The sequence below is a fragment of the Epinephelus lanceolatus genome, chromosome 16 (genome assembly GCF_041903045.1).
Source record: "Epinephelus lanceolatus isolate andai-2023 chromosome 16, ASM4190304v1, whole genome shotgun sequence".
Lineage (NCBI taxonomy): Eukaryota > Metazoa > Chordata > Actinopteri > Perciformes > Serranidae > Epinephelus > Epinephelus lanceolatus.
In genome coordinates, this window is record NC_135749.1 from 25363850 (window position 1) to 25387275 (window position 23426).

A 23426-nucleotide genomic window follows, 5' to 3' on the forward strand; every position below is an offset into this window, starting at 1 on the left:
GGGTACTGGAGGATGTGCTCCCATCATCAGTGTATCACTTAGTCTTCTTAAAGCTATAGTGCGTAACTTCTGTCGCCTCCCAGCGGATAATGCGTTATTACAACTAATAAGCTGGCGGCACTTCCACAGACACAGAGTAACACTCGCCACACACCGTACACAGAGTAACACTCGCTTCACAAAGTGTACACAATGCTACACAACATGGCGAACACCAGGCTGCTAACATTACATTACGTTCATAGCACCATTTCCAAGAAAATAATAAAGTACTAGGTCCAGTACATGTAACAGCAACACATACTACTCATAATATAATTATAAACCAAGTTACTTACTTATCCAACAGCAGCAAGGCAACATGCGTGCCTGCCCTCAGCCCAATTTCTTCCTTCAGGGCTCTCCACCGAGGAAAAGTGACGCCAATACAAATCCTTGTTTGCCTTCTCCGTCGGTCACTTTCCTTCTTTGCTAACAGACCTTCAGCTGAACGTCCAGGCTTTTTCTTTGTGAACCATGTCTCGGCCGCTTCTCCGCCATGTTGCTTTCTCTTTCTACTTGCGCTCTACCTCTTGCTATGACACTCTCCGCTCTTCCTCCCCCTCCCTTCTTGTTGTGAGGAAGCATTTCCTGTGCGGCAGCGTAGGAATGTTGCCGGTCGACACGCAAACTAAAAATGATATATATTGAAAAATACCGCGAGATGTTAGAGGAGCCGATCGGCTTAATCAGCATTGTGTCATCTCCTCTAGTAGTGGCTTGGGTGAAACGGACATTTACGGACCTGTAGAAGTTACGCACTATCGCTTTAAACCTTATGCCAGTGTGACAGAAAGGAGGCTCTGGTGGATTGTTGAGCTTCAGATTCAGGACCTGGTAATGGAACAGTGGATCACATGGTTTCCTCTGCTAAAATCAGGGGCAATCATTACATGTTTATTGAAATACAACATTAGACCTATTTCAGAGGACCTATTAAGCTCTGTCAGAGCCTGCTTTGTTTTGTGTCAATAGTTAAAGAATATTGCCACCCAGCTGTGGCCTCAGTAAACCATATAAAATGATAGGACTATGATTTCCGTGATGCTTTAGCCAGTTGATAGAAACAGGCGTGTACAGTTTGAAGCTGGAGTACGCTGAGAAAAGACAGTTCGTTTTATTTGAGTTTGCTCTTTGGTTTTGATTGGGTTGTAAGTATTGTAAAGGCCTGTTTTCTTTGTTAAATGTGTTGGAACAATTTTGATTTATTTTGATTAACTGCATGAACCACTGGACCTGAAGCCAGCTTGACCAGCCAAACAAATCATCACAACTGTGTGGAAAGCAAGCTAAATAACTTAAATAGATAATGCCCTGGAAATGTCCATAGCTACAAGTCGATTTTATCAATTTTTATCTTATTTTCAGGTTCATACTTGTATTTTGGGTTTCTACCAGACTATATTTACATCCTTAAATGGTAAAAAAAAAAAAAAAAAGTGTGTTTTTGTGTGTCTCTGTCTTTAAGCCCCCCTCCTGAAAAAGCCCAGTCTGCTGTGATTGCTCAGAATTTTCAGGTCTTCTAAACCTTGTCTTCCCTGTCATTGAAGATGGGGAATGACTGTAAAAGACTATTGCGGCACTTTCTACTGTGAAAAATCACCAGTAAAAGCCTCTAAACCAAAGTCTACACAACACGGTGTGTTCCAGCAGGAATACGATCCAAAATTGGGGTGAAAATAACAAAATTGTCAACCAAGATCGGATGTTTCTTTGACGTTACCATGTAGCTTCAAGTAGCAGTGTTGGCTATGTAATGTCAACACTTTCAGTAGCTACATGTGGCAGTGTATGTAATGTAAACATTTGCAGTAGCGTGCCTGGAGCAGATAACCGTATACTGAAATCTGTCACGAGCTGACGTCAGCTTGTGTCGGAAAGAGCTTGGAAGTATTCAGAACGGTCTGAAGACGGAGGTTTTAGCTCATAGGAATTACTTTTACATACATTTACCTCATTGTTTGAAACTTTGGCCACGTTTAATTTGAACATCTGATGATGACAATGTCCCCTTTAAGCCTCATGGAAAACAAACTGTGGTGCTGCATCACACAGGAAGGGCCATGTATTTAATGAATAAGGCGGTTGTTTAAATTCTCTTCTAGTTACTATATCTATAAACCAAACCGTCATGTAGTACAGTACCTACCTCCGCTCACCAATTTCCTGGGGATAGTGGAGGATCATGGGAGTTTTAGGGAGGACTCAAGGCATCCATCAAGGTGTGCTGTGACAGGTACTGCTTAACTGGGGAGTGCTGAGGTGTTTTGGTTTCAAGTCGGTATGAGTAAAAGCTTTGTTACCTGTTTTTAGGGACAAAATCTCAAGGTGGAGCTGAGGATTATAGTTTGGTATTCTCAGGATTTCATTTCTGCCTTTTGCTGATGATGTAGTTTTGTAGGCCTCACTGGGCCTCGACCTCCATGACTGAATTTAGCAGCAGAGTGCTAAGTGGTGGGAATGAGAGTCACCAAAATCAAAATCTGAGGTTGTTGTACTTTACCATGAACCCGTGGATGGTTCCTGCCAGGTTGGGCCTAAGTCGTGGCCCCACGTGAGAGCTTTATGAAGTGTGAGATTGACATTCAAATTGGTGTAATGCAATCAGTGATTGGATGTTATAGGTGTTTGTGGTAAAAAATGTGACCTTAGCCTTAAGCTGAACCTCTCACTTCACCAGTTTATCTGTCTCAGCCCTCATGTATGGTCAAGATGATTGCGGCATATTTGGTTTATGTCACTGAGCACAGACTATAAAATGCTTGTTTTGTGTTGCCAGTATGCATAAAAGTATTCAAATCTTACTGTAAATGAGATTACCTTTGTAGTATATATATAAAATGCACATTTCTAAGAGAATTAGCTGACCATTGGCTACAAAGAGCTTGAGCTGATGGTGTTTTGAATAGTAACACAAGGAAAGAAGAGTTGACTTTGTTTCATACCTTTCGAGTGAGGTGTTCACTTCCAGAGTGGTTTAAAGTGGCGGACATCAAACACACCTAAGAGCTTTTTCAAATGTATTCGCTGTCAGATATATTTTTTGCCCAGCTCTGATAGAGAGGCTGTTTTATGACACTCTGAAGTACAGAGCAGAGAGCTTTTCTTCAGACTGACACACTATGTTGTCACTCAAAGTCTGAAAGTTTGTTGCAGAAAGATTTAATCCTGAGTCATGGTTTAGCAACATGCCACAGACAGACATGGTGAATTTGAGCATGGAGATGCATGGAAAGCTGCTCTCTCTCAGATGTTAATTAACCATAAATAAATAAACATCATATTGTTTAATAAATCAATCCTCTCACTGCAAAAAGTTAATTGTATTTTAGTGTCATATTTCATTTTTAAAATTATAAATCCTGGTTAATTTGGTAGCTTTCGTGGTTACTGTGGCAGCAGTATGTGCACTGTCAAAAAAATGCCCAAAAATATTACATCTTACATCTACATCTAACCTCGGGCACATGTAACATTGCATTTCTCGTGAGTGCTCCACAATAAAAGCCACCCTGTGTTTCAGATGCTTTGAATGTGAAGCAGCAGCAATAGGAGATGTTCAGTTTGCACTGAATGTAAATATGACTCCAAACGGTCAACTACTCAAAGATTCGATCTGAGGAGCCGAATTTGACTGTCAGTCTTACAGTCAAATCAACGCAGTTGCAGGAAAATGTTATGAAAAAAGGATCATACCATTTGGGCTATATGGGGATGCTAAATATTTGATTTTACATAGAACTGCCTTCTCCCAATGAATCATGATATATAACCTGTTTTGGTATACAGTTTTTAATCAGAGCAAAGGGTGGGCGATATAATGAATTTACGTGATGTATCATAGCTTGTTTCATGTGGGATATACACTGATCAGCCAAAACATTAAAACCACTGACAGGTGAAGTGAATAACTTTGATTATTTTGTTCCAGTGCATAGTGTCGACCTGGCTTCTAAATTTCCCAGGTCCCAATCTGCTCAAGGATTCTTGTAATGTGCTGGTACCTCAGATGTACCCCTAATCCAAGGTGAGGCCTCCTTGGATCGGACTTGGCTCTGACCTGTCGAGGCATGGACACAGGATCTCTGGGAGTGTCCTGTGGTGCCTGGCACCAGGGCGTTGGTGGCAGATTCATTTAGTCCAGTGGTTGTGAGGTGGGTTAATGGCACATGCCACAGATGCTCATTCAGATTGGGATCTGGGGAATTTGGAGGCCAGGTTGACACTTTGAGGTCTTTGTCACATTGCTTGGGACATTCCTGAGCTTGGTGCATTATCCTGCTGAGGGGCCACTGCCAGAACAATGCATTGGAACAAAATAATCAAAGTTATTCACTTTACCTGTCAGTGGTTTTAATGTTTTGCCTGATCGTTTTAAGAAATGATTTTATCACCAACATCGAGTATAAATGGTCACATTTTTTTAAGCCACCGCCATTAGACTTGTTCTGCTGTTTCGGCTCTCACTCTCTCCTGTGGCTCTGTCACTCTCAAAGAAACACACACTTATAATATAATAATACTTTATTCAACTTTATTATAACAGTATTTCATTTAACTTTATTATAACAATACTTTATGTAACTTAATTATTACAGTAGCTACTTTAGTTAACTTTATTGTAACCGTAGTTCATTAAATTATTATATAATTTATATACAGTCAGGTCCATAATTATTTGGACAGTGATACAGTTGTCATCATTTTGGCTCTGTACACCACCACAATGGGTTTTAAATGAAACAGTGAATACCTGCTTAAAGTGCAGACTCTCAGCTTTCATTTAAGGCTTTTTTCAAAAATATAGTATGAACCATGTAGGAATGACAACCATTTCTTCACACAGTCCCCCAACTTTAAGGGCTCATAAGTATTTGGACAAACTAACATAATCATCAATTAAACAGTCAGTTTTAATACTTGGTTGCAAATCCTTTACAGTCAATGACTGCCTGAAGTGTTGGACCCATAGACATCATCAGATGCTGGGTTTCTTCCCTGGTGATGCTCTGCCAGCCCTTTACTGTAGCCGTCTGCACTTCCTGCTTGTGTTTTGGGTGTTTTGCCCTCAATTTTGGCTTCAGCAAGAGAAACGCATGCTCTATTGGATTCAGGTCAGATGATATGACTTGGCCATTGCAGAACATTCCACTTCTTTGCCTTAAAAATGTCTTTGGTTGCTTTTGCAGTATGCTTCAGGTAAATGTCCAACTGCACTATGAAGCATCGTCCAATGAGTTTTGAAGCATTTGGTTGAATCTGAGCAGATAATGTAGCCCCAAACACTTCAGCTTTCATCCTGCTGCTCTTGTCAGCAGTCACATCATCAATAAATACAAGAGAACCAGTTCCACTGGCAGCCATACATGGCCATGACATAACAGTACCTCCACCATGCTTCACTGATGAGGTGGTGTGCGTTGGATCATGAGCAGTTCCTTCCCTTCTTCCTTCTCTTCTCTTCCCATCATTCTGGTAGCTGATCTTTGTTTTATCTGTCCATAGTATGCTGTTCCACAACTGTACAGGCTTTTTAGATGGTTTTTGACAAACTCTAATCTGGCCTTCCATTTTTAAGGCTAACCAATGGTTTGCATCTTGTGATAAACCCTCTGTATTTATTCTAGTGAAGTCTTGTCTTGCTGACAAGAGCAGCAGGATGAAAGCTGAAGTGTTTGGGGCACCATTATCTGCTCAGATTCAACCAAATGCTTCAAAACTCATTGGACGATGCTTCACAGTGCAGTTGGACATTCACCTGAAGCATACTGCAAAAGCAACCAAAGACATTTTTAAGGCAAAGAAGTGGAATGTTCTGCAATGGCCAAGTCATATCATCTGACCTGAATCCAATAGAGCATGCGTTTCTCTTGCTGAAGCCAAAACTGAGGGCAAAACATCCAAAACACAAGCAGGAAGTGCAGACGGCTGCAGTAAAGGGCTGGCAGAGCATCACCAGGGAAGAAACCCAGCATCTGATGATGCCTATGTGTCCAACACTTCAGGCAGTCATTGACTGTAAAGGATTTGCAACCAAGTATTAAAACTGACTGTTTAATTGATGATTATGTTAGTTTGTCCAAATACTTATGAGCCCTTAAAGTTGGGGGACTGTGTGAAGAAATGGTTGTCATTCCTACACGGTTCATACTATATTTTTGAAAAAAGCCTTAAATGAAAGCTGAGAGTCTGCACTTTAAGCAGGTATTCATTGTTTCATTTAAAACCCATTGTGGTGGTATACAGAGCCAAAATGACGACAACTGTATCATTGTCCAAATAATTATGGACTTGACTGTATAAACTAAGCACAAAAAGTAAGAAAATTTGTGTTTGGGAGATTATTTCTTTGTTGTAACAATGCTTCTTAGCAATAATTCTTATACCGTTGGAAAGCCTGTTTATTTCACTATTAAATGGTGTCACATTTGTAAGGAACATGCATTTGTGGGATGAGCAGCAGAGCTGAGTATGTGGGTTGCGCCTATGGAAAATTCGCCAAATCTTCTCTGCCAATGCCAAACAGCTTTTTTTTTGCTCTTTCCATCTATCAATCTCCTCTGCTCCTTTTCAGTACTGAGGACAGAGCTGCTACTGCGCCTACAAAGACACACCTACATATGCACCCCAGACACACAACAATAAGAGCTGAATGGAATATATCCTATTATAAAATAAGTTCTTATGCCAAGTGAAGACGACAAATTGTTTAAATGCATGTTGCAGCTCTTTTGTCTGGTTCTAAAAAATGGAAACTGATGTGAAAATATGGATTAATGAGCAAAAAAAAAAAAAAGGGAAAGTATCATTAGCTATTAGTTGAAGACAGGTGAGACTCAACATATCTCATTTGACTGTGTAAATTTTTATCAGGGACCCCCCTGGTAGTCTGATGAGGAGAAACACTGAGATAAAATTACAAATTGTAATGCTGGTTTACACATATGCATACTTTCTTGTGAATTTCTGGTGCATAGGAAGGCAATTTAAATCCAGTGTGGTAATGGAAAACCCCACCACTTACCTTGAGAACTATAATATTGGCTGGTAATTACTGTAATACATTGAGTGACTGTGGCAGAACATAGCAGACCATGAATAATATCACAATGGGGTTTTCATACAAGTGGAATGAGATAATCCCTTTTACTTTACTATAGCAGTTTAGGTACAGTGTATACTTGTATCATTGACTAGAAACTTAACAGATCAATTTAGTATTATCAAGACAAAGACAGGATAAATGACATTAAGGCTGCACAATATCTTTTTTTCTGACCTTCATAGCAATGTCAAATTGCGTGATAAATAAATAAATAGGGGTGGGAATTACCAGAGGCCCCATGACATGATATTATTGCTATTTAAACTTTTGCAATATGCTGAGTGTTGCGATAACATATATTGCGATGTATTGCGATTTATTACCTTTTTTTTTCAACTGCAATTTATGTCCCCAAAGGAAAAAATTGTCAACATCTGTTTTATCTAATAAGATAAGGTTTTCAGTCTGTTAATTTCTCTTCAACCATTTTCATTGCAGACAAATGTGTCTAGTGGACTGAAAAAAACAATTAATTGTATTATTCTAGTAGGCTACCAAAAGTTTAATTTGTATTAGCAATATTGGTAAGTTAAATGATATGAAAATAAATGCTTGGTGTCGGTGTGGTGATACAATATTGCCAAGCAAAAAACTTGTGACACTATGCTGTATTGATTTTAGTATTCAGTAGAAAACTGCGCTTTAAAATCTTTACGTTCAATTTGTTCAATTAAAGAATATTTAAAATATTTTCCCTTAATTTTTTGATCCGGCAAGCGATGTGTTGTATTTTTAGTGTACTGAAAGCAGCAGAAAGGCAGACCTAAGTACACTTTAATATCCGTTTATTTTCTTAAGTGATGTAATTATCACAGTATTCAACAACGTTATCCTATATTTTCCTCACACCATGCAGCTCTAAACTAAAGCCTCCAAATTAAATGGAAAAATAAATGTTTAAAGTGGTTTAAGCTTTGCTGCACTGACTTTTTTGTCCCACACGTTCTCCTAACACTGACAAACCCTGCCCCTTGATGTTTTGGCATTTGGCTTCATAGATTATTTTTTAGTCCAGGATTAGGTTTAATCTCTCCCTGGGAAACGGGCCCATCAAGATGACATTAAAGCGCTGTGTGCTAAAATCAGCCTTGGGTCGATGAAACCTAGATCCCGCATAGATGCAGGTGAGGTATACAGCCAGAAGTCAGACACAGTACCTCCCAGCAGTTCCCATATCTCACCCCTGAGTACAGTAGTTATGGACAGTGGAGTGTGGCAAAGGTTCAGGTAAAACACATCATGCATTATTTAGGAGGCCTTTTTAGTTTGCTTCGTCTGTCACGGATTTATTTTGTTTGTGTGCGTATATTGAGTTGGAGAGAGTGAGAAAGCTTTTGTTCTTTCTTCAGAGAGAAAAGATTGTGTTTGTATTTGCTCTCACACATGCTTTCAGCGTGTGCGCGTGCTGCTGGCTGAAGCCCTTCTCTGTTTCCTCTCTTTGTATGTGCATTGTGCTGGCTCTGTACAGATTGTGCATGCCAAGCCGTCTGAGTGTGCTGCAATGATAATGGTCCAAGGTCAGGAGTGTCAGCAGCAGAGATGAGAATTGGTTATTTTTAAGAGCGCCGCACAGCTCCCCTGGCTGCTTTTAAATGTTAACACTACAGTGAAACATTGCAGTGAACCCTGCGCTCAACTGCACTCAGCCCCATCCAAAACAAACTGCATTGCCTTTTCACACAAAGCCTCCAAACCCGCAAAGAGTACGGTTAAAGCCTGCTGATATTGTGGCAGATAAATAACTGAGTGCTTATTTCACCTCTTTGAATGCAATACCGTACTGAAATACAGAAATTTAGCATTCAAAAAACACAAGAGGAACCCTTTTCTCAGTTGTCTGTGTGAGTTTCAGTGACAGTGCATTACATACTGCACTTCAAAGTGAGTGTGGTTTTGTCCTGTTAGAGACCTGCGTATGGATGTGATAAATAACCTTGTTTATAATATGACCTTCCCCCTATGCAAAACATCAGCATGCAAATTGAGTTCCATCAAATGATCCAAGTATATAGAGATTGAGAAGACAGGCTACCATAATACGCTGAGTGCAAGCTTTCCTCACATCCTGCGATCCTTAACACATAGCGAGACCTTGTTATGCAGTATATCTAAAAAACAGCTCATTATACAGTACAGTGTGTGCAGTACATTTCAGTTATTTTAAAGTGAAATAAAAAAGGATGTGTTGATATTGATTTTTAGCCACATATCAGTTCTGAAACTAGTTTGTTAAGTTCTTATCTACATCTTTATGATTGATCTTGATTTAATAAGGAACTTATTAAGGCATGGTATTTGTTCGCTGTTTCTTTAAAGGTGCTTCTGTGGAGTTTACATTCAGTACACACTACACACTTGTGTATCCTTGAGGCTTAATGAAAGAATTGATGTCTCCTAACACATTTGCAAAGCTAATTTTTGAAACCTGTATTATTAACATGCGTGTTTATCAGCTCGCAGTCATCTTCTTCCTTACCTGACTTTGTTGCCTCAGTGCTGCATTTTTTTGCTGCATTACTGCCACCCGAGGAACAGTGAAGTTTCGTGAAACCATTGGCGAGAATGTGTATCATGTCACCTGCATGCCCAACAACAAATAAAACTGGGATCCAATTAGTGATACAAAAAAAAAACAAACAGGTCATGCCAGTCTAAATTAAGTACTAAATCAAGGGTCTTAAACGTTTTTATAGGGATTTAGTAGCTTATATGAGACTCTGTATGCTTCACTGGATGGTGATCCTTCAGGCTTATTTAACAGGCTACGTCATCTATCTGTTTTGTGTCAGACTTACAGTAATCTATACATGTCTAGAATTGTCTCATTGACTCATTCACTCATTCACATTTAATGTGCGACTCTATTTTTCAACTTGAAACCTATTTTCCCATGTTTTTGTGTCTAAGTGACTAATGGAGACAGCAATTTTAGAAAATGGTCCAGTATTGACAGAAAGTGCTGGGGCTGGCAGCAGCAAACCAGGCAACAATTTAAACGTATATACGTCCACTAGAAGTGCTTGTTTTTGTCACTGACAGGTTCCGATTGTTATTACAAGTGTCTGACAACATTATGGAATGGATGCCTACAGAGATAGACCTTTTTGTTTACCCAGAAACAGCCTGGAAATCACTACCAAACCGATTAAACTCTATTTAAATAAACAGGAATTTTATCATCATAAAACACACTTTATTCAGAAACAAAATAAAGCTCACAGACACCGTCTTACTGTTCCAGCAATCATCAGCTCTGGTTTAGTTGAAGTAAACCCTTCATTCACCCATTTAGATGTGAAATTATACTTGCTCCATACACGCTGTTTTCCCCCGCAGCTTCTCTTATGTTTGACCTCCCTCTCACTCCTCTCCCGATAATTTCACAGCACTTTAAGTGGATGTACATTGAGGGTGCAAATGCCCTGAGTACTTAAATTACAGCCTGTTTTGCTGCTGTCAGTTGCAGGGGTCTCGCTCAATACTGGACCAATTTAAAAATTGTTACCATTAGACACTTCCACACAAAAACATGGGAAAGTAGGGTCCAGATTGAAACAAACTGAAGTCACCCTTTAAGATAGTTGTGACAGTTGAGCTCCTTCCAGTCTAACTGTTTGACTTTTGATATCGAAACATTAGCCATATGACCACCTTCATTGTTAGTAAGTTGTCAAGCAATGTAGCTAATCAACAGTATATTGATATTTCTAGTTTTCTTATTGAGGAGATTTTCTGTCAGCAGTGTTTATTTTGTTCACATTGCCCAGCCATGCCCAGAGGCTAAAACTTGAACTTATTTGAAACACAGCTTTTCAGTCTGGCCACCGGATATCCAGTGTATGCCTCATGTGTTTGCAGCATATTTAGCTGTGATTTTGCCCAGGCTGCCCAGCTGCACATTAAGGCCGCAGTAAGGACAGCAAGCTTTGGGGAGTTAAAGCGGTTAGTCTGATCAGCAGAGTAGAGATGCAGCGGTACAGGGGAAGCAGATGTTTGTGGCCTGGCTACATCTGCTGCAGTCACTCCAGCCAGAGAGGATAGTTCTGGATGAGAAGGGGATGATTGGGAGGAGGGTGAGGTGGCAGGAAAGAGGAAGGGAGATACATAAAAGAGGGAGAAAAGGGTAGGAAGGGAGCTAAATGGCAGAGAGATGTTAGCATGAAAAGGTTGATGGAGTGATAGATTTGTGATGAAGGGGGAAAAAGAACAGAAAGCATCCGCTGAGTTAAAGGAGAGAGAGAAATGGACTGTTGAGGTGGGAAAGGTGTTTGAAGATGGATGGGTGACCAGACAAATAGGTGTGTTGTCACACAGAATAGACGTGTGAAGCGGAGGGTGAAGGACAAAGAGGACACAGAGAGAAACAAACAGGTAGCGAAAACGCAGGTAAAAAACAGACGTGTGGTGTTTTGATATGAATTAAAATGTGTGGCAGAGAGTCAGGGATGTGCAGGAGAGAAGAGACAGGTAAAAAGATTGATGAAAGGGTGGATTGACAGATGTGTCTACAGCAGTGGATTGTCAGAGTTAAGCCTTTCCCATTCAGATAGGGTCTTCAAAAGGAATAACGGAAGACTGATGAAATTCAGCTGCAGCAGGGAAAATGGGATGCCGTCTGTAACAGGATGCAGAGGGAAAGAAAAGGAAAGAGAGAAGATTGATGCATAAGTGAAAAGATAAGTCCAAGCATGCCTCAAACTCTCCAGCTGATATGTCACACTGGTTTAGGATTGCTAGGATCATATTTCCCCTCTGAAAAGCTGAAAGTGGATATTTTTTTCTTTTTTTCAAAAAACGACTTCTATCAAAATTTAAATTCACTCACTGCTGTAAATAAAGAAAAAAATGCATCTTCATGGGAAGAGTGTGATAGGCAGAGTGATAGCATGGCAGGGTAATAGGATTCTAAATCCATGGATGGGGATTTTTGTACGCTCTGTTCGGAGTGGAATAACCTTGGAACAGACACCACCCTTGTTACCACTTGACAGAAGAGAGTGATCTGAAGAGACCCACTGAAGTGCGTGTTCTGTGCTCACAAGAGGGAATCATGGAAAGCAGAAGTGTTGGCCCAACCCAAATGTTCACACTGTTCAATCCCTATGTAATCCTTGTCGACAGCCACGTCCCAAGTCCGCTATAGACTGAAGAAATGTTGACATTGCATCTGTGACGTCAGCCTGATGTTTGCTACCATAGCCACAGAATCCAAATTAGGGCTGTCACTTTTTCCAGAAAATTAAGATGAATGAATTTGACATGACATGCAATACATGCCCTCCGCCACTCCAACCCCCCCAAAAAACATATTTTGAAAAAGTTATTTCATAACATTACATTACTTGTTATTACATGCATATGACATTAGCATAGTTTAGAGCACTCTCTGTGACGACAGCTACAACAGCTTCATGGGAGATGTTGATGATTCTGCCAGTAATGCTGCCGATGCTTTCTGCAATATGGACAGCTGTGTAGCTTCTTCTCAGTCACTTAGGGTGCATTCACACCAGGATAGTCCGGGGGACTTGGTTCGATTGGGTGGGGAATGCCGAAAAATTTCACACCTTCATTTGGTTTGGTTCACTTTCCCACTGCACTTTTTAAAGCAGACCAAACCGCCTGGACAACGTCACGCAGTTACAACAGCTGCTCGTTTGGGGGCAGTTTTGCCCAAAACGACCACTGACTAGGAAGAAGAAAAGCATGAAGAAGAAGAAAACCCCGCTCATCGATTGGCCAGGACCAATCCCCTTCAGCCGGCTTGGTCACCACAGAAACACCAAAATGCACTGTGCTCTATGTCACTTTGTCTTTTTGGTTCGCTGGATAGATCGTTTGCATTTCCCACTGTAAGCAAACCGCACAAGGGTTCACTTGCACGTGAGCCGAGACCCCCAGTTTTCAAGCAGACCAGGGTTTGCTCATTTGGTCCACACCAGAGTCCAAATGAGCGTTCACACCACTCCAAATGGACCGAACTATCTTTGGAAGCAGACCAGGGTTCGTTTTGGACCAAATGGCGCCAGTGTAAATGCGTCCTTAGTACACCAAACATAATTTTCAAGTTCCCATGAGTCTGAAATACAGTGAGCTTTGACTGTCTCATTAGCATGTGTTGCTAGTGATGTCCATCTGTCTGTGGTAAGAGCATCTCATCTTTAAGTATAGTCTTTATTTTTTCCCATGTCATACAGTTGCACTATGTGTTTTGAGAATGTGGTGCGACGTGGAATTTTATATCGTAGCTCCAGTTCCATCATGAAATCCTGAACCCCCTCTCCCGAAACAATACCAATGGGCCACATATCCTTCCATATAAATCTTGCTATCTTAGCAGTGATGGCATTTTTATGAGTTTCTGGCAAGGGGCCTGCTGAAGCTGTGGGTGCTGAATAGTAAGCAGTCAGACAGGGTCGTACACTTTCTGTCACTCTGCACGTCTTTGGCACCTCCGCTGCCTCACTGGAGTGTCAAGCTAACATTAGCAGCTGCTTTGTACAAAGTTGACAAACAGCCTTATATTTACTATTTACTTTTGCATCTGTGGTGCAGCACCTAAAAAACTTCCACACCCTGCTTCTCAGATGCTTTTGTGTCGTTATTGTCTACTCAGGACAGCTTTGCTCACCTGTGTCCTCCATTTTCGTAGCAAATAACAGCATTAGTGTCTTTGCTAAAGCTTAGTTTACTGATAGGTCAAACAGGCATGCAACACTGCACACACGACACTACTGCTGCCTGTCGACAGTAAATTTAGAACTCAGACAGGTTGGTACAGCTTGAAAATGATCTACGTTCAACAGGCTCTCAAATTCAGAATAAAAAGTAACAGCTATAATCCAAATCTGTGGAGCAGGATGGAGCCATAGTGAAGTTTAGATTAGTGCTTCTGTGTTTGATAAGTCAATTAAAGCAACAATATGTAACATTTTTACCTTGAAATTACAGCTTCAACATCATTTAGATGGTACACTGACTTGTGATAGGGAGAATGGCATCTCTGTCATTCCCACAATGTGCCTTGAATACCTGTTCTTCTATGCTATGTTATGGCACACATCACCAGCTAGCTGTAAGAAGCTAGCTTGGCTTTTTTACTACAACCTGTAGTCCCCTTGGTGTATTTGTAATTGTGGACTCAAGTTGTATACACAAAGTCTTGTTAGCTTGTTTTCTAAAAGAAGCTAACTTTAGCTTGGTATTCTCAGTACGACCATCACAGCAGAGGTGAAGGGACTGGAGAGGATATTGATGGAAGAACCGCTGGTGTAAAACTCCAAATCTCATACACTGTTAGCGATGCATGAATTATTCCTTGTAACTGAGCAAAATGGTGCAGGTTGCAAAATGTTTATATGTCCTAATGTAGTGATTGGGAAAACCACGACAGTCCAACAGCAGAGTTCACATCCCTGCAGATGTTATTAATAAAAGATCGGGATGTAGGCTGTAACCTTATCTCATAGCATCATCCCTGTCTCGAAGAGTTCTGTAGATGATCCGGATGCCAAAAGTCACATTTGAACACTTGGCAAACCCGCAGGTGTAATTTGTATTTACAACAGTGGTTCACCACTCTTAAACTGTACGGGTGCCAGTTGCGATAATGCCAATTATTTCATAGGAAACGTGCTCAAAAACATGTCGCTGTTTAAGCGCTGATAACCTCTTGATGAAACAATAACCTCTGAGAATGCCACCAAGACACTCATTAGAACCAGTGAAATTAAGTAGTGAGACTCTAACGTCTGGTGGAAACACACCAGAAGAGTAATTGGGGGTGTTCCTATTGCCATTAAGGCTGCAACTAAAGATTATTTTCATTATAGATTAATCTGCCAATTGTTTTATTTATTAATTGTATTGTCAGAAAACAGTGAAAAATGTTCAGCAAAGTTTCACAGAACCTAAGGTGACTATCATGCAAGTGTACTATCATAGAAGCCCAAGAAAATTAGAAAAATATTCACAATTTAGAAGATGGAACAACTGTTTCTGATTTTGATTTAATTTTTAGCAACAGTCCATTGATTATCAGAATTGTAGCAGAGTAATTTTATTTGACTGACCAAACAATTAAGTGGCTTACCACTTCAGCTCTAATTAGTAGGTTTCCATCCAAATATAGCGCAAATTTTGAAACGTGAATTAATGCGTCGACGACTGCTATGTAAGTATCAGTGGTTGTGCACAACAAATAGATAGCGGGTGGTGCTAATTCTCCAGTCAGGTGCCATGAAATAACTGTAGAGGAAGAGCCCACAATGAGATAACATATTTTAAAGAGTTGTAGAAGTAAGGGTGTACAAAACATGATGATTTATAATTGTTTCATATATTAAATTGAGGAACAGTGTCTCTTTAGTTTATATCAAATGCTTTATGTATGTTGTGATTTATTTGCTAAATCTGTTTGTATTGCACTTGGTTGCTTGTAGATTTTTTCAGCCAAGTGTAAAACTGTTTTTCGATGCGACCTCTGACTCACCTGGTAGGGTGTTCACCTCATATTGTCCGAGTCCTCTGCAGCAGACTGGGTTTGATTCCAACCCGTGCTTTGCTGGATATTATTCCTCTCCCTCTCACATATCCTGTCTCTTGGCAATCCTATCAATAAAAATATAAATTCCTCTCAAGTGTATAAGTCCAGGGCTTTTATTGTGAAAGGTAAGAACAGAAAGTGTGAAACTGTAATGCGCTGCTGTAGACAAGGTGGGATGCAATAAAGAGTTTGCTGTCCTAGTTCATGATACGGAGCCTCTGTGTTGTTATTTTATCACTATTGTGTTAGTTCAGCAAATCAGCTGATGTCGCATATTGCCACAAAACTACTAGCGCTCGATACGCTCAGCTTTGCGGCACGGCTTTGACTTGTGTAAAAACACATCTGTTCTGACAGCAGAGGAGCAGCAGAGCAGTGCGCCCCTAAAAGTCAACAAAACATGCCAGAAACTGTCAGCACAGTGTTTTATTACATAACTATTCTGGTACCTGTCAGTTTGTCGGATAGCCATCAGACTTTTTCTGCTGAACAGAAAATCTATCCAAATTTGGTGCTCGGCAGTTGGTAATTTCAGACCCTGGATCCAGTTGTCTTTGCCACAGCAGCGCCAACAATACCACTTGGAAACGCTAGGAGAGGAATAGTTGAAAAGTTTCCATTTTAGGTCAGAAAGGTCGTGACCTCGATCCCTTATGGTAGCTGTCACATCAGTCCAGTGTCATCCCACTCCTTAAAACCCCAGGCCCATAATCCTACCTCTTTTCAGATGAAGCCTGAAGCCCACCCTCCGAGCTGGGCGTCAAACAGGTAGTAGAAGTAAAGATCAGCGTGTGGTGGAGCGGTGGTAGAAGGGGGGAGATGGCTGGAGGAAAGGCAGATAAATGACTCCTCCATGGTAATGTCTGGCTGCTTTATGGGGTGTCCTGGCTGTGAGTGATAGCCTTGCTCTCGTTATCTGTCGATTGGGGTAATTGCTGTTTGTCGGAGTCTGGCTGACGGATGGTGATGCAATCTGCCCAGCGTTGGAGGGGGTGGAGGAGGGAGGCATCTTTCTCATCACTCTCCACAAGTGTCTTTACTTGGAAGCATGCTGTGTGTGACAATGTGTATTTAAATTTGTTTGAATGTGTATATCCCCCCAGTGTCTAAATGTGATTGTGTGCCTCTTTGTCCTTGTACCCTCCACGCAGTACTCTTACGCTGTATGTCATGCGTCCCCTCTCATGCATATAGTATGTACGGAGTTGCAATTTATGCAAATGTGAGTGTGTGTGTATGAAAAAGTAAAGTTTATTTGAGCATGTGTGAAAGTCAACAGTGTTTGCATAAATGTTTAAGATGCATTAGCCATAATTCATTGGTGCCTAATGGGTTGCGATTGCTCAATCTCTGTGCTGCAGACCTCTGGTGCTGTAGAATGTGATTGTGCATATCAATTCAGGGTCCCCAGTCATCCACACTGTTTCTACTCCAATAAAAAAGACCGCAATTCTGTGGCACCCAAGTGACCGCAAATTACAGCCCTAATGAATATCCTACATTACTGGTCACACGCCAATTAATGAAGGAAAACAAAAAATATGACAAGTAAATTTGCCAGCAGAATCTTTCACCGAGCGCTTATTTGGACGGCAGTTTCTGTTTTCAGCGGCTTCCATTTTCGACCAGCTGTCTGCAGCAAGTGCCATCCAAGTCGGTGGGAATCAGCCTCCTTTCTGCCTGCCTGACTGACTGATTGACTGGCTGGCCGTCTGGCTGAGTGACGGTGCATTTTGCAGAATGGAGGAAGGATGATTCATAGCGGCTCTCTGGACTACTTGATAATCATTCCATCTGGGGCGTGGGACAGGCTGTCTTGTCATCGGCACATCACTTATCGTTTGTTCTCTTCATATGGCCCTTGTCCGCTCTGTCTCTCCATTCTGTCCCAGGGGCCTTAGTGATGACCCTCTACCCTGGTAGGGAGGTTGTAATGCTGGACCTGTGCGACACGGCAGACCCCCGCCGTTTTCTCTGCTGCACCTGCCCCCCTCCTGCCCAACCCCTCTGCTGCAGCCTGCCACTGCCACTCGCCTCGCGTTTGATTTAATACCAGCCTAAGTGTGAATAAATTCCTGTCACAGCCCATTAAGGAGGCCTTGGAGAGATCTGGCCTGTTATTAATTCTCCACAGCTCCTCTCTTTCTCTCCCCTCTTTTAGTTACTATCTCTCCCACTCTGCTGCTGCTGCTCTCTCTCCCATGCCCCGTCGCCCTCCTCCTCCTCTTCTCCCTCCCTCACTGCACACTTCTTGCTTTTTTAATACCCCGTTAATTACCGCGTCTGTCCTCTTTATTCAAATGAGAAAGGGAGAAATTAAAAGCAGGGGGATGTTTGTAATTTCAAATAGAAAAGCCATCCACTGTCTGGCTTTGCTCCCCTCTCCTCTCCAGACCTGTGCGAGCTTGCTGCCGGCTCGGCGTGTATAATGAATTCCAGTGGCACTAGCGGTTAGTTTTATCTGAAGAGCAGGCGGGGAGTCTGCCGAGGCCTGATGATAAACAAACGCAACCTCCTAACTGTAATAAGACCGGGAGAGAGGGATGCAGCTTGGTTGGCAGATGCTCTCTCTCTGTCTCATTCCATCTCTGATTCCCAGCCTCCCTTCTTCATTCTGTTTCTCTCCTCTGTTTGTCTCTCTCTCCACTCCCACAGACCTTACCCCCCTGCTGTGCTCTACTTCCTCTCCCTTTCTTTCTCCCTTCCTCCTTACACCTTCCATTCTTCCATCCCTCTTACTCTCTACTGCTACCCTCCTATCTCCCACTGCTATGTTCAGGCTCCAGAATTAGTAGTCTGTGCACAGCAGGTGGCTGTACCTCTGTCTTATTAGCAGCCTCATATGTGGCCCATTAGAGGCTCCCTGTATGCCAAGGGCTTTTTAATTGTTTTGCGGGGGTCAGAGGGGCAGTGTAGCCGCAAAGCTCTTGCGGAGGAGGTATCAGAGCTCCCTTTTTTTTTGGGGGGGGGAGAGTACGTGTTTTCTGAGTATTGTGCTGCATTTAGTGTCAAGTGCAACCCCAATTATTTCTGTTTTGTGTTACAGTGTTTAAGGGCTATGTAAGCAATTAGTTTTTTTAAACCATTGTCTGACTGCGGCGGTGTTTAGGACTGTTGTTTACATGAAAGTAATGCGTAATGCAAGTTGCTGTTTTGTGCTCAGGCTGTGCTGTGCACATAACGCGATGTAGGGAGGTCACTTGTGTAACGTAAGTAAAAGACACATCAAGGCAAGCTTTATATTTTTCTGATGCTTTTGAGACTGTGATAAAGAGGAGCAGAACTGTAGGATACAGACTTGTATTCACATCAAACCAGAGGTGAGTTCATATAAAAGACCAAAGGTTTCAGTGAAGAAAGATGTTTTTAATTTAGTTTTAAAGGAACCAAACCCTTGAGCACCCGTGGGTCACCAGGCATCCACTGGGAGCATGAGCAGTTGTGTCTGATCATAGGTTTTCACAATAAAGAATCCACCATCTGTACATTACTGTAGAATATTTCTTCAAGGCTTTACTTGTTAGTTTATTTGTTTTAAGTCATTTCCAAGCAAAATGTTGAACCTTGCTCCAGCTTCTCAAATGTGAGGATTTTCTGATTTTCTTCGTCTTTTTGAATAGACTCGATATCTTCGGGTTTTGGACTGTTAATTGTACAAAACTAGCTATTTGAAGACATCACCTCCAGGTTTTAGGAAGTTGCCAGTTACTATTTCTGGACTGAATGACTAATCGATAATGACAATAATTGTTTCTTTCAGCCCTAGTGAAATGCAAAATGGCATGTTCCTAAGGTCGTGACAAAAGAGAGGTATGAAAGTAAGGTTCAGAAATACATGGAAACCAGAAAAGTGCACTCCAGACAATGCAGCGGCACAGCGATGTCCGGCAGTAATGTCCCTCCCAGCTCCCTTACAGTCAAGATGGCAGCAAAGATAACAAAAACTAAGATTTATTCGTCTTGCATCGTTCCTAACGTAAGTGGATAATAAAATATCTGGTATGGAATTAATCTGCAGATGCTCCAGTTCAGAATGATATCCAAACTCTTCTATTGATGTAAGTTTTTAAGCCACGACAAAAGCATTAGATAACTGGGCAAGGCATGTTGTTTTAGCCTAGACAATTGCCTGGAATTCCTTTTTGCTCCATGCTTTTGCTACATGGTTTATTTGAGGACTTGCAGCCTCTACCAGCCAGTTAAGAGGAGTGAAGGGTCAGCAGTCAATAACGGTGTCAATAACAGTCGATAAAACAGGTTTTTCAATTGTGACTAACCATGACCATAAATGCGCACACAAAGTAATTGACCAATTGGTCCAGTTGAATGCGTAATTAGCTGTAATTCACACACACAGACATGCATGCACCAGACGTGACCAAACACATGATCCCCTCCATGCTTACCCTGGCAAAAGTCAAATCTACTCATATCACAGTTGCAGAAATGCTATGTGCAGAGCAGTGTAAATGATTCGCTGAAAACAATGTGCAAGACAAGGCAGGAGACAAACAGAGGTTAATGAACAGATTCAGCATCCCGATGGCCTGAGGACTGAAGCTCTGTCTTAGTCTCTTTGCCTGAAAGAAAATGCAATGCAGTGCACAAGATGTTCTCAATCAGCGTTCGGCTACACGCTAGAGAGGATAAAACACTTTTTGCAGGTTAGCGGACCCATCAAAATCCATCATATATGAAGTCTTACTGTAGTTTTTATGATTTTCACACTTGATATTACTTATGTGTCCTGCATTGAAGATAGTGGCTTAAACATAAGGCTTTATATTGAGGTTGCCATGGTAGTAGATGTGGTGCAGCAGATGTAGAGGAGGTGGGATTGTAGAGTCGGGTGCCTGAAACATACCACACTTTCTTCTCACTTCCTAACGCAATCTGGAGTCCAAGTCTTTGTGGAAGAGGTCGGGGTCTCTGGCTTCTCTCCAGGTCTCATCCAGGGATGTACCACCTCCACTGGAGCAGTGTCAGCCAGAGTTGCATGCTCACCTTTGTACAGTGTGTATCTGCAGTGGCACTCAGCCAAGGAATTTTCAATTAAATGTATCCTGTGGAGTTTTAAGTTGAAGCAAATGCTGTTTAGTTGAATGATTCTCACCAAAACAAACGGCATGTATCCTTGAGTTTCAACAAGCAAAGTCATGTGCCTCAGGAGTTGCAAGTTTAGTCCGGTAAAAACAATGCCACCTCTACACTGATGCAAAATGTTCTGTCTTTTTCTCTGTCCACGGAGGAAAACCCTCACTATATGTGTTTTTCTCTGCGCTTGTTTTGTTTTCTTCATTCAGTTCTCTCTTGGATCCAGTTCTGTCACACTGAGCTTCAGTGCGGAACAGTGACGGCTTAACACTGTCTTATGAGTTACTCCATCTCCCTGCTGGCTGCTGTGAGCAGCAAAATGAAGACCACTGGCTTTGGCATGTTATCACTTAACCACAGCAGATATTTTAGGAATTTTGAGGGGGTGACAATTTCAGAAATTTTAATTTCATAGCTTTGTGATGCCACAAAAGGGAGTAAAACCTTGACCATGAGACTTTACAGATATGACCCTCTTGACTCTGTAGAAATATGTGTTGTAACACATTCAACTATGGAATCATTTTAGGATTAGGCTGCGTAGTTATTAAATACATGACATATTTGTGCTTAAAGTTGATTTTATTCCTTCACTACCATGTCACAGGATTGGCTGAACATTAGGGGTGTGATAGCACACAAAGGTCACAGTTTGGTTCATACCTCAGTTTAGAAGTCACAGTTTAATGAAAGTTCAGCAAAGTGGTAGAAAAACTAAATGCATAAGGATACTTTTTTCTTTGATTTAATTTGAACAGACAGTGGTGTCTCATTTGTTTTTTGTTTTTATAAAGATTATTTTTATGCCTTTTATTAGATAAGACAGGTTTAGTGTGAAAGGGGGAGAGAGAGGGGGGACAACATGAGTTACTTGGCGCCCTGATTAATGGGATTCTATTATAAAATAAGGAACATTTCAAACACTTTTGTATAACACCATACAAACACAGACCACTTTCCTAAAAGTGTTTCAGTTAGATCCATTTCAGCTGTTTTTAAATATTCAAAGCACCAAAACATTTATCGTCCTGGTGATCGGCACATCTGGGTGATGCCGTCGAATGTACAGTCACATTTCCTACAAGAAGGAGGAGCAACACCAACAAGCTTGTCTTATACACAACTGTCTCTCCTTTGCTGTTGTACCTGACTGGTAACCTGCAGTTGGGTCTTCCAGCTGTGGTGTGTCATTTGCACTCTATTTAGTGTGACTGTATCCCACGCTGATCTGCTTTTTGTGCTCACCTCAGCATATGATACTAACGGCATACAGCTAAAAGTTTTTGTGCAGAACTTCCACTATTCATCATGCACCAGACCGTGACACTCATTACGTGGTGGTTCAGTACATATGCACCAACAGAAGCCCTACTGGACATGGTATCAGGTATTTGTTTTGCATTCTGCAGTGTGGGTTATTGGCAGTATCTTGGATGCTCAGTTCAAATCATATGGGTTCAGGGTTTAGCATCGAGCAAAAATATATATATATATCAGAACAATGAAAACAGGGAGTACACAAACAATAACAAGCTTTGTTGTGTGTTGTGTAAGGGATGTGAATGGGGCGCATTTGTTTCCAGATTTAGCTGTGGTCAGGGTTTGTTGTCAAGAGGTGATTGAGGATCCTATTTTTTATGTTTTTGATGCATTATGTAAAGCACATTGAATTGCCTTTGTGCATGAAATGTGCTATACAAATAAACTTGCCTTGCCTGTGATGTGACTGCCAAAGGGCATGTTACATCAGCTGAAAGCCCGCTATGGTTTTTTGCTTCAAAACCTGTCATCACTTTTCATTCTGCTTTTATATTCAGTAAAGGGAAAGCTGCTTGCTCAGGTGTTGGCAGGAATATTTACATTTGAACTTGAGAAAGTGCTTTGTGTGTAGGTGAAGCACAAGTAACATGCTTGTTTTCTTTTCAACCTTGCACTCAAACATATCCTGTGAGTGGTTTGGAGGCTTTAAATTGGAATTACCTCTCTTTTATCTTTAGAGAAATCTGCCTGCCTGTCTCTTTTTCCCTTTTCCCACCTACAGTACTGCTGCCTTCACTCTTAAAACGATAGAGGTAATTAGTATCAATATTACTTCGTTGGAGAGGTGCCATAGGGGAGCTGATTTAAGTGTGCGTGAGTGATTGTACCAATTTAACACATCACTGAGTCACAAGATGCTTTTTGACGTCTGAAAACTGTTGTTGGCACCTGAAGAACGTTTAAATCACAGGTTTTTTCAACCTCACAGGAAGTCTCCACTGCCCATTAAAAAAAACCCCTTGAAGTATCATGTTTACTTAGAGTGTGAGAGGAGGTGTTCATCTTGGCCTCAGATGATATAAGCTCCTGACAAACATCTCAGAGAGATGAAAGAAAGACGTCCTGTCTGCTCTGAGTTAGAGACGACGGGGTATTGCTCTGCAAATGCTGACTTCAAGCGCTCAGCACTCACACATACAAGTGCACAGGACATGCACAATCATACCTACGGCACACACAGATAAACAAATACACACACACTCTTAATGCTTACACATCATCTGCTCCAATCTACAAATCAGCTCTTCACTCTCTGCAGCTACTTTCAAACTGAGGGCTGCTCTCTGCTCTCTTTAGTCCCTTGCCATAAGATAGCTAGTTAGC

The 23426-nt window shown here is 41.3% G+C and overlaps 1 protein-coding gene across 1 annotated transcript in view; it reads left to right on the forward strand.

Annotated features, from left to right (window-relative positions):
• med30 (mediator complex subunit 30) overlaps nucleotides 1-23426 on the forward strand; it is a 52710-nt gene that overhangs the window by 12243 nt on the left and 17041 nt on the right. The gene's annotated exons all lie outside the window — the stretch shown is intronic.